Source organism: Folsomia candida, unplaced genomic scaffold (assembly GCF_002217175.1).
Source record: "Folsomia candida strain VU population unplaced genomic scaffold, ASM221717v1 Fcan01_Sc099, whole genome shotgun sequence".
Lineage (NCBI taxonomy): Eukaryota > Metazoa > Arthropoda > Collembola > Entomobryomorpha > Isotomidae > Folsomia > Folsomia candida.
Window position 1 is genome coordinate 14,570 of NW_019091291.1, and position 10,645 is coordinate 25,214.

Sequence of the window (10,645 nt, forward strand, 5' to 3'; positions counted from 1 at the left end):
CAGCAAAAAACAGAGGTGACAGGGCAATAATTATTATTAAAATATTGGAAAATCTATGTTATTTATTAGCATAAAGTATATACATATTTGTAATAAATATGTATGTATCCATGTGGTACATAGATAATGGAGACTGGTGAGTCACAGATCACGCAGTTTTATGTACATATTCATTGGTGGGGAGAGTCATTAATAGTGAAAATGAACCAGCAAGAAATGAACCATTGGTTGTGGTTTTTGGTACTTGACATTTTTAAAACAAGGTAATGGCCAACAGTGGCCGCGGACACTGTCCCCACGGTTATTCGATGTCCCCTTCATCTGCCCATCTTATATAAACCACTCCCTCCCCTATCCTACAATGCTAATGTCCTCACTGCTTCCGCGGCCGCTGATGGCCAATGTAGTAGCGGTGTAGACTACACCGTGTAGTCGTAACAAGGTAATAGCCAACAGTGGCCGCAGAAGGACAGAGGGACACTGCCCCCCACGGTTATTCGATGTCCCCATCATCTTACCCTTCCCTCCCCTATCCTACAATGTTGATGTCCCCACATGTCCCCACCGTTTCCGCGGCCACTGCTCGCCAATGTTGTTGCGGTGTAGTCGTAAAGAACCTTAACAATCTGTGCCTCCTCCGATGAACCTTTTGAAAAATAAGGTTGTTGCTGAGTAATGCGTTATTATGACGCCGTTTACCATTTAGCGTTGGAAAGTACCGTTCACCTCAACCGTGTCCGTGTCACTTTGCTGCCTGTGCAATGTCAAAAATACGCGATTGTATTGTCTTTGTGATTACAAAGACAAGGTTTTTTGGGTTAAATAAATGAAACATTGCTTTATTCCCTAAATCCATGTACCTTAAGTTAAATCAGTAACAATTGGATATACTAAATCTGTGTAAAACCTGACTAAATATTTTACCTGAACCTGAAGAATTGTTGTTGCTTGTTAACTCTTAAAACCTTAGAATTGAAAGAGAACCCTGAAAATGATTTTGAGTAATTTAAGTGCCAAAATTTATTTTTTTAAATGTGTAAACTATACTAAATAATCTAGTAAGATGATTTCTGCAAGCTTCATTCTTAAAACTAATTGTAAGATCTGGGAATTTATTTAAAAATTCTGGACCACAAATTTGCCGTCAGTAAGTTGAGCTTTTTAACCTAGTTTCGACTTTCGTTCCAATTTTTCTAAAGGTTTCCTAAACTTGAGATCTTCTTCAATAACTGTCAAAATCTGGAGTATATATTTTTTTTTAATTGGCAACTCCCTACTCTACAAATTTGTCGTGCAGAATTTTAAAATAAATTCCCAAAGCAGAGAAATGATTTAAAAAATGATTAGAAATCATGCTCTGATTAGTCAATCTCCTCCTTCAAAAAGTGTCAAAATCTGGAGTGCATATTTTTACAAAATTGGCTACTCTTTACTCTACAAATTTGTCGTGCAGAATTTTAAAATAAATTCCCAGAGTGAAGAAATCATTAAAAATGTTCTGATTAGTCATCGAGTTCAACTAGCCACACCGATATATTTACATCAAACATACATCTCATCTCATATTCTACATATTCCCAAGTCAGTCAGTGATAATGATGAAACAGTGTTTATTTTGTTTTATATCTACACTTCCCCATATGCCATGAATCAATGCTGAATGCGAATGTTTACATGACATGAAATCCAGCCAGCTAGCAGACCACCTTTAGCTTTAGCAGAGATCCACTCCACTTTTCTTCCTGTGTTCATCATCTCTTTGTTCTTTCCCATCTAACCCATGCTAACCAATCCTCCTAAATGGCTCAAACTTGCAACAGCGCCCAACTTATTCCGATTCCAAGCACTGTAAAGTAAAGCAAACTCCTCCACACAGCCTGCTGCCTAGTGCTGCAAAACCAAACTGCAAATATAACGGGCGGAGTGTGCAGAAATTTCGCTAAAATAAAAGCATGCAAAAAAGAACTATGCAAATTCCTAGTCTCAACGCCATTTTAACAAATCTACAATAAAAAAAAAATATTTTATTAAATGAAAAAAAGTATAAAATTTTACTCAGCGGCGTCGAACCTTTACAATTCTTTACTTTCTGGAGAAAGCAATAGCAAACATTTTGCTAAAGTAAAGTGTATGCAAAACTATGCAATTTCCTAGTCTCAACGCCATTTTAACAAATCTATCAAAAAATATATTTTTTTAAATGAAACAAAACTAATAAATTTTCCTCAGCGGCGTTGAACTTTACAATTTTACTTTTTGGAGAAAGCAAACTCTGTTCATGAAGAAAATTCCTAACAAAATCTTTGAAAAAGTCGGCACAATTTTGACTTAAAGAGTCACGTAAAGCATCATTTATCCTCAAAAATCATCCACTAACTACATCCATATTATACACATCTCTCTCTCCTACTACTTACTTACTGTAAAGAAGAGACACGGCTAAAATAAGGCAACCAGGCCCGTCGTATTTTGTGTGAGTAAAGCAGCAGCAAGTTCAAAGACCAGCAGAATGGATGGAGCAAATCAATCACATACAAAACTTGCTGCTACTAAAAACCTTAAAGGAGCTCCCTTCTTGTAAACTAAACATTTAGTTAGTCTCCACTACTTCTCTTATATTTTAGACTTAATTAAATACGAGGGGAGCTCGTCTGGTGGTCATTCTCTGGATGGAAAAGATGGATCCAAATCTGGCTGGATTTCTGACAGAAAAGGATAACATTTTCGCTTTAATGTGACGACAGATTAAATAAAACCGTTTGTTTGTTTGTGTTTTACTTTTCCTCCGAGTGTTGACACGGAACTGTTTCGAGTAAATAGTAAAGACAATTAAATATAACGTGGTTGGTAGTTTGGTTCAGATAAGAGAACGGCGAATATCGTGGTGTATAAGCGCACGCAGAGGCAGAGTGTGTCAACCACCCGGAGGGTGTGGTTGAATTTTTAACCTTATCCATCCATTACCCAATGGTTCCCAGATAAGTTGAATAGATAACTGTGCAATGATCTTGTGAGTTAGGAAAGTCTTTTTGGAAAATACGAAGTTTTACATCTTTATTTTGTTTCTGTGCCGAGTTTTACACAAATTTTGTGAACAAAAAAGGTCTTCTTTCAATAAAAAGTGATCGACTTTAACCTGCTTCAACATGGCTGGAAATAATGTAAACTGTTCTTTGGACGATATCGACTTGGCTTGCCTTAAGGTAAATTTTAATAGTTTTTCTTTATCGTTGTTGTGATTCTGTTTACGACTTAAATCGGTTTAGTTATAATAGCGGTGTAAAAACATATGTGTGTAGTTTTTATATCGTCGGGTTTTTAGTACTATTATGGCTATAATATTCAACCATTAGGATTAAATAAAATATTCAAATGAGTATAAGCAAGCGGAAATGGCAAAAGTTATTATTATAATGACAATTATTCAGAGAGAATTATCAGGCATTGACAAATCGTCACTTCCGTGCGAGCATTAATGCGTGTGATGATGATGAATAAGCTTTCAAGCTTATCAAGCGATACGTTTTCGGAATGCCTATCCTGATAAGTCACACTTATTTACATACTACGAGCAACCTGTAATTTATTACAATGTTAAAAATATACTTATTTTCTTGACGTGATATACAATAAATTGATTTTTAATTGAAAAACAGCAGTGACAATCGATCAAATAGCATTACAATCTTTTTACTGTAATTAGATCGTTAATCCGCTATTAAATACATAAAATTACATCATAACTACCCCTCATAAAATTAATCTTAACATTAATTAGAAAGCATTAAAGCATTTTTATACGAGTACATTAAATCATTTCATGAATCTTTTGATGCTTTCTTTATTTAAAATACCTACCCTTATTATTTGCAATATGTATGTATCTTTGCCTGTTATAAATAATTAGCAAACTATAATATTCGAATTTTAGACAATCATGATCCACATAGATTACGAGGGTAAAGATGAATATGATAAACTACCAAATGCTAAATGCAAGACAATCCTGTACTAGAAATTTTTTGTATTCATTATCTATTTCAAAGTTGAGTTGACAGGAAGTAGTAGAAGATTAGCCTTCTTTTTTACAAACTCCTTGAATTTTTTTCTGCAACTTAATAAATTTGGCATTACAAAGTTTCATTTTTTATTTATTTCAATAATCTTTTTTAACACTTCATTCACTTTTACATACATTACACAGAAAAGTAGTTTCCGTGTAAAACAAGAATGACTCAGAGAGAAGAATGAATATGAATATTATGCATGTACATACATTCATCTCTAAAAAAAGTATGTATGTATGTGCAAACTGATAACAGCCAGCAAACAACAACTCGAACGTATCAGAATTGTCATGTGCTAGTAATTCCGCTATATGAGGGAAAGAATTGGGGATGAAATGAAATTGTGGATCCGTTTCATTAATAATATGCCACAAAAATATGTACCCATCAAATCTACAGTGGCCGCGGAAGCCGTGGGGACATGTGGGGGCATTAATATTGTAGGGTAGGAGAGAGAGGGGTTTATAAGATGGGGAGATGACGGGGATATCGAATAACCGTGGGGACATACATTACCCCTCTGTCCCCACGCTTCCGCGGCCACTGCTGTACCCTGTACATACATACTCACCCACCCAGTGGCCGCGGAAGCCGTGGGGACATCTGGGGACATTGCCATTGTAGGATAGGGGAGGGTATGGGGTTTATATATTATAATAACATGAACAAATGATGCGGACATCGAACAACCGTGGGGACATTGTCCCTCTGTCGACACCCTTCCGCGGCCACTGGTAGGCATCAAGCTTTCGAAATTTTACCACAGCCTGCGAGTACAATATCGAGAGTACTTTTGCTGACAGAATGGAATGAATGATGATGATCTTCTTCGTCTTCTCGATTCGTTGTTACACATTAGTTCTGGTAATTTTCCCTGCATTTTCGTTCCTCTTATGAAGATGCTTCTCATAGCCTGACATTTCGTGATTGTGTTTGAATAAGAGTAGCATTTTTATTTCGTATGAAGAAGAAGAAGGATCTTGAAAAACTACTTCTCCATTTTTTAATGAAATCGGGTTCAGTTAGTTATGCTGGGTAGTTACGTACTTATTACAGTGGAAGTCTCGTAGTGGTTGCTCTCCGATTTTGAACAAATTAGTGTCAATCGATGACAAATTTGGTTAGTATAAAATTTGCGAAAGGCATGATCTCCCAATGGGCACGTTTGGCAGAGATATTTGCATCCAAAGAGGAGAAAACGGGCCCTAAAATCGACAAATTGTACACTTTCCAACTTTACTGCGCGTTTTCTCCTCTTGGGATGCAAATATCTCTGCCAAACGTGCCCATTGGGAGATCGTGTCTTTTGCGAATTTCATACTAATTAAATTTGTGCTCAATTTACACTAATTTTCTCAAAATTTCAGAGCAAACACTGGGAGACCCTCCATTGTTACTTTGATTACGTAATGAATCCGGTTATAATGACACGTATCCGATAAATAAATGCCGCACAATTGAATAAAATTCATTATTCACTTAATTAATTTGAACTCCTTAAAATAAACTGCAGTAATTTTGTCTGTAGTTAATTTGATGAATCTTGAATGACATAGCTCGACACGCCTTGTGCTTGTACCTCGTCGAGTAGCTGTGTGTCGATCTCTTTAATCGCACAAAGTCTTCTTGAAAATCGAGATGAATATCATTAACGGATTTTATCATCATTTCTTGGCACTCTTTCTCATTTTTCCTTCTTATTGTCTGGCTCACTCGGTTGTATGATTTTCAATTTAAGCTTAATTAACGGATTGCGGTTTCATACTTGATGAGAATGCGAAAGCAAATGTAGCGATTTAAAAAATAATTGATATGAAAATTTGGCATAAATCATTCATCACAAGGACTCGTTAATTAATCAATTTATTTTATTTCACTTAGGACCCTGCCGGAATTTTCGAACTAATTGAAGTCGTTGGAAATGGGACGTATGGACAAGTTTACAAAGGTCGCCACACGAAAACTGGACAGTTGGCTGGTAAGCAAATGCATATTATTTGATATTGAAAAATCAGCACTTTAAAAATTTATATCTTCTTCTTTTAGCTATCAAAGTTATGGATGTGGTAAGCAAAATAAATAAAATATCTTATTTATTTAAGCACGTGACACTATTTTAATTTTTTCTTTTACTCCAATTCTCTCAGACGGAAGATGAAGAAGAAGAAATCAAACTTGAGATAAATGTGCTCAAGAAATATTCACATCATAGAAACATCGCTACGTATTATGGTGCATTCATTAAGAAATCTCCGCCAGGTAAGTAGTATTAATAATACATTTATGTTTAGCTATTAAAAAATGAGTTGTATGATGTGATTCATGATTTTTATTTTTGCAGGACGAGATGACCAGCTTTGGGTGAGGACAATTACTTACAACACTTTAGAAATTTGTTGGGTGCACGTACTAAAATTTTGATTTTAACACAATTTCCATAGCTGGTCATGGAATACTGCGGAGCAGGGAGCATTACCGACTTGGTCAAGTCAACGAGGGGTCAATCCTTAAAAGAGGAATGGATAGCTTACGTTTGCCGTGAAATCCTCCGGGGTTTGTCTCACCTCCATGCAAATAAAGTGATTCACAGGGACATTAAAGGACAAAATGTTTTGCTCACTGAAAACGCTGGTAAGTTAAGCAAAATTAAGTACATAAATCGTTAGGCATAAAGAGCCATTGCCAAATTAATCTTGCAGGTCGTCATTAAATATTTATTTAAATGGTCATTCATTATACACTTTATAGAAGTCAAACTCGTTGATTTTGGAGTATCTGCACAATTAGACAGGACAATTGGACGACGAAATACGTTCATTGGCACGCCGTAAGTCGAATACATCGATTATGACAAAGTCTATTTGCATAAATAAAATTATAAATCCCTGATTGTCTCTTAATTCGATAAAGGTACTGGATGGCACCAGAAGTATGTGGCACAATATTTTATAACAAAATAATCATGCAATTAAGCTTACTGCAAAATCCTCATGTTTAACATGTCATGATTATAATAGGTCATTGCATGCGACGAAAACCCGGAGGCGACATATGACAATAGGAGCGATTTATGGTCTTTGGGGTAAGTTCTTAATCACCGGTAATACAATAAATAAGAGATAATAACCCTTTCAATAATTTTCTTTTCAGAATAACTGCAATAGAAATGGCCGAATCTGCACCCCCGTTGTGTAAATATGACACATAAAATAAAATAATCCCCTAATTTGTTGTGTACTAAATATGTAAATGATTTTTCTACAGGTGAGATGCATCCAATGCGGGCATTGTTCTTGATTCCTAGGTATGTAAAACTAACATATTCTGTACAAGACCATATTTTACGTTGATGTTTCTTGCTTTCTCCAGAAATCCTCCACCGAGGCTCAAGTCAAAAGGTGGTCAAAGAGATTCCACTCTTTCATTGAAACAGTACTTGTAAAGGTGAGTGCTGCTTTCCTTACGTTTTGGTGTCATGCATTATTCAGGTCACAAATCTTACAAGTAAACTCAAGATTTTCTAACCAGCCAAGTCTCGTAAAATTTGCAATTTTCCGAATAAATATATCGCTTCATCTCTACATTACGCATTTCTCCTTTCACTTTCACTGGGCTGGATGGATTTGCAAGGGAAATGAACCTTGATGACGCTGAATAATATCAATCTTGCTGTTGCTTGACTTGAGCAAATTTGAATTCTAAATGAATGTATTATTCTTTACAGGACTATACACAACGGCCCCGACTGATCAATTACTGAAGCATCCATTTATTCGTGACCAACCGACAGAAAGACAAGTCAGTGCTAAAACATGCAATTAAATTCTGCTACGGTTTTTGGAAATATTGATCTCACTTTAGGTTCGAATCCAACTGAAAGACCATATTGACAGATGTAAGAAAAGAAACCAGCAAAATAAGAATGAAAAAGGCCGGTGAGTAGTTGAATTTTATGAGTTGTGACTAATTATACTTACCTTTAATGAACGAATCTAATTGCATGCATGAAATTTTACCCCCAGATTTTCTGATGATGAAGAAGACGACGAGGAAACGGAGGATAAACCAGGCGAACGTGGGGAGGAAATTAAACCAAAAGAAAATACGTTGAGACGTAACTTCCATGTAAGTTAATCAGTGGCCGCGGAAGCGTAGGGACAATATCCCCACGGTTGTTCGATGTCCCCATCATTTGTCCATGTTATGCAAACCCCCTCCCTCCCATATCCTAGAATGCTAATGTCCCCGCAGCTTCCGCGGCCACTATATGTACTTTATCATGTATGTTAATCTGCAACGCTGAATTTCATGTTATTTTTTCTACTTAACAGGCTTTGCAAGTAGAAGAACCAGGTATGGAAGGTTACCCTGAATAAATACGAAATATTCATTAAGAAAGTAATTAACTTTAAATATGTATAAATTAAAATTTAGGTCCACCATCTCGGCCACCATTACCTTCCAGACTAATCGTTGTTCCTGATGCGCTGCCACCACCCCCAAGTCGTCCCTTACCTCCCACTCCACGTGGAGCCGTGGAACCCGATGATGTTGAGGATGACGACGAAGAGGAAGTGGAATTTGTGCCGGTTGGTCCAAATTAGTTTGTATTTATTTATTTATCAACAAGGTTTTTAAAAATTGTTCTATATAATCATTTCAGAATCAAATGATTAAGAAAAGAAATGATGGAACGCTATTAGGTTAGAGTTAGATAAAATTGTAATCTAATTAATTAAATCTAATTAAATTAATTATTATTAGCTTCAGAATCTCCGCGTCCTGTCCCAGAAACTGGGCCTTCCAGACCACTTCCGCCAACTCCAGGTTGAATAACTTTCATTGATTAGTTGTTATGTACATACATTACTTACTTATTGCGTTTTTTAGATGAAAGTCAAGGAACATTAGTCACAAGGGTAAAAATTCCTTTATATTATCCAGTCTCAAGGATTTTGCACTCTTATACTCACGATAAGTTAATTAAAACACAGATAAGAGGACCTCCTCGCCCAGGAGGTGATGGCCATGGAGCCAGAACGTCCGTTCTGCCTGATTTGCTTCCTCAGACATCCGACCAAGACGTAAGTTCATTCAATAAAGATTTTCCCAAATTATATATTCCCCAATTTCTAAAATGTATGAAAAACGGAGTGTTTTGCGTGTGAGTTTTACTATTAAATACTATTATATTAAATCATCAAACAACCCCAAACATATTCGAGGACGAGGATAACGGGTTGTATGAGGGTAAGCAGGAAATGTCCTACTCAAGATTTGTTGATGGCCTTTTTTGGAAATTTTGGTTTGGCTTCTGTATGTATGATCAGTTTATTTTAGTGTTTTTTGACGTTTCGTGTTAATTTGCAAAGTAGTATTCTTATTCAATTTAGTGAACGTATTAGTAATAATCACGTGGTTTGATATTATTTACAGATGCAAATGGTTCGTGAGCGAGAACGCGAGCGAATCCCACCCCCTCATCCAGCTCACCCCCCACCGCAGATGATTGGTCAGGGGCCAAAGCAAAAATCATTTATAACTTTTGGTTTCAATCAGATTGCAACTCGTCGTCAGCTTCGTCATCTCCGTCAAGACCGTCAATCAATGTAAATGTCGAGGGTGTCAATCCCGGCTCGCAGAATAGTGACACGCCTGAAATTCGGAAATATAAGAAGAGGTACGTACATACATATCCTCACGCAATGAGTAAATTACAGCACAAAATTAATTACTACGTCCAATTTATTTTGCAGATTTAACAGCGAAATCCTATGCGCTGCTCTTTGGGGAGTTAATTTACTGATTGGTACTGAAAATGGGCTTATGCTTCTCGATAGATCCGGACAAGTAAGTAAAGTGCATGCATTTCATGCATACATCTGTGCTCCATCGATAAATGTACAGGCAGTTTGCAAACCTACGTTTTTTAAAATTTCCGTAACTTGAGTATGTCAAAATTTCCGGAGCCAATCCATTTTGAAATCATTCTGGGTTTCCTCTGAAGATTTTGAATTATGTCCACGGAAATTTTGACTCAACTCAAGAGATAAGATAGGGAAAGTTACAGAAATTTTAAATACGTTAGTTTTGCTAATTTCCTAATGTACTATTTTGATTTAAACATTTATTTTTCAGGGAAAAGTCTACCAACTCATAAGTAGGCGTCGTTTCCAACAAATGGAGGTATTTTACTTTCATCACCTGAAAACGAAAATATTTATTTCCTTAATTTTAAACGAACTGTTTTTTTGTAGGTGTTGGAAGGCCAAAATATTTTGGTAACAATCAGTGGGAAGAAAAATCGCGTTCGAGTGTACGTATAACTTTTACATATTTTATTGGCCTACTATTTGCATAGAATTAAATAAATATGTAATTATGATTTAATTACAGGTACTATTTATCCTGGCTGAAAGGAAAGATTTTGAGAACTGAAAGTGGTGAAGGAGAACGAAGAAATGGTTATATTAATGTCGGGGAACTCCAGGTTTGCGTAATTTGAACCTACAATTTTTTTTCTGTTTGTGCCGTTTTCATTATTATCAAATACTTGTAATTATATAATTTGCACTGTT

The 10,645-nt window shown here is 36.1% G+C and overlaps 1 pseudogene; it reads left to right on the forward strand.

The window, feature by feature from the left end:
• Window positions 1-2,501: 2,501 nt before the first annotated feature.
• On the forward strand, window positions 2,502-10,628 carry LOC110862951 (annotated as a pseudogene).
• Window positions 10,629-10,645: the final 17 nt, after the last annotated feature.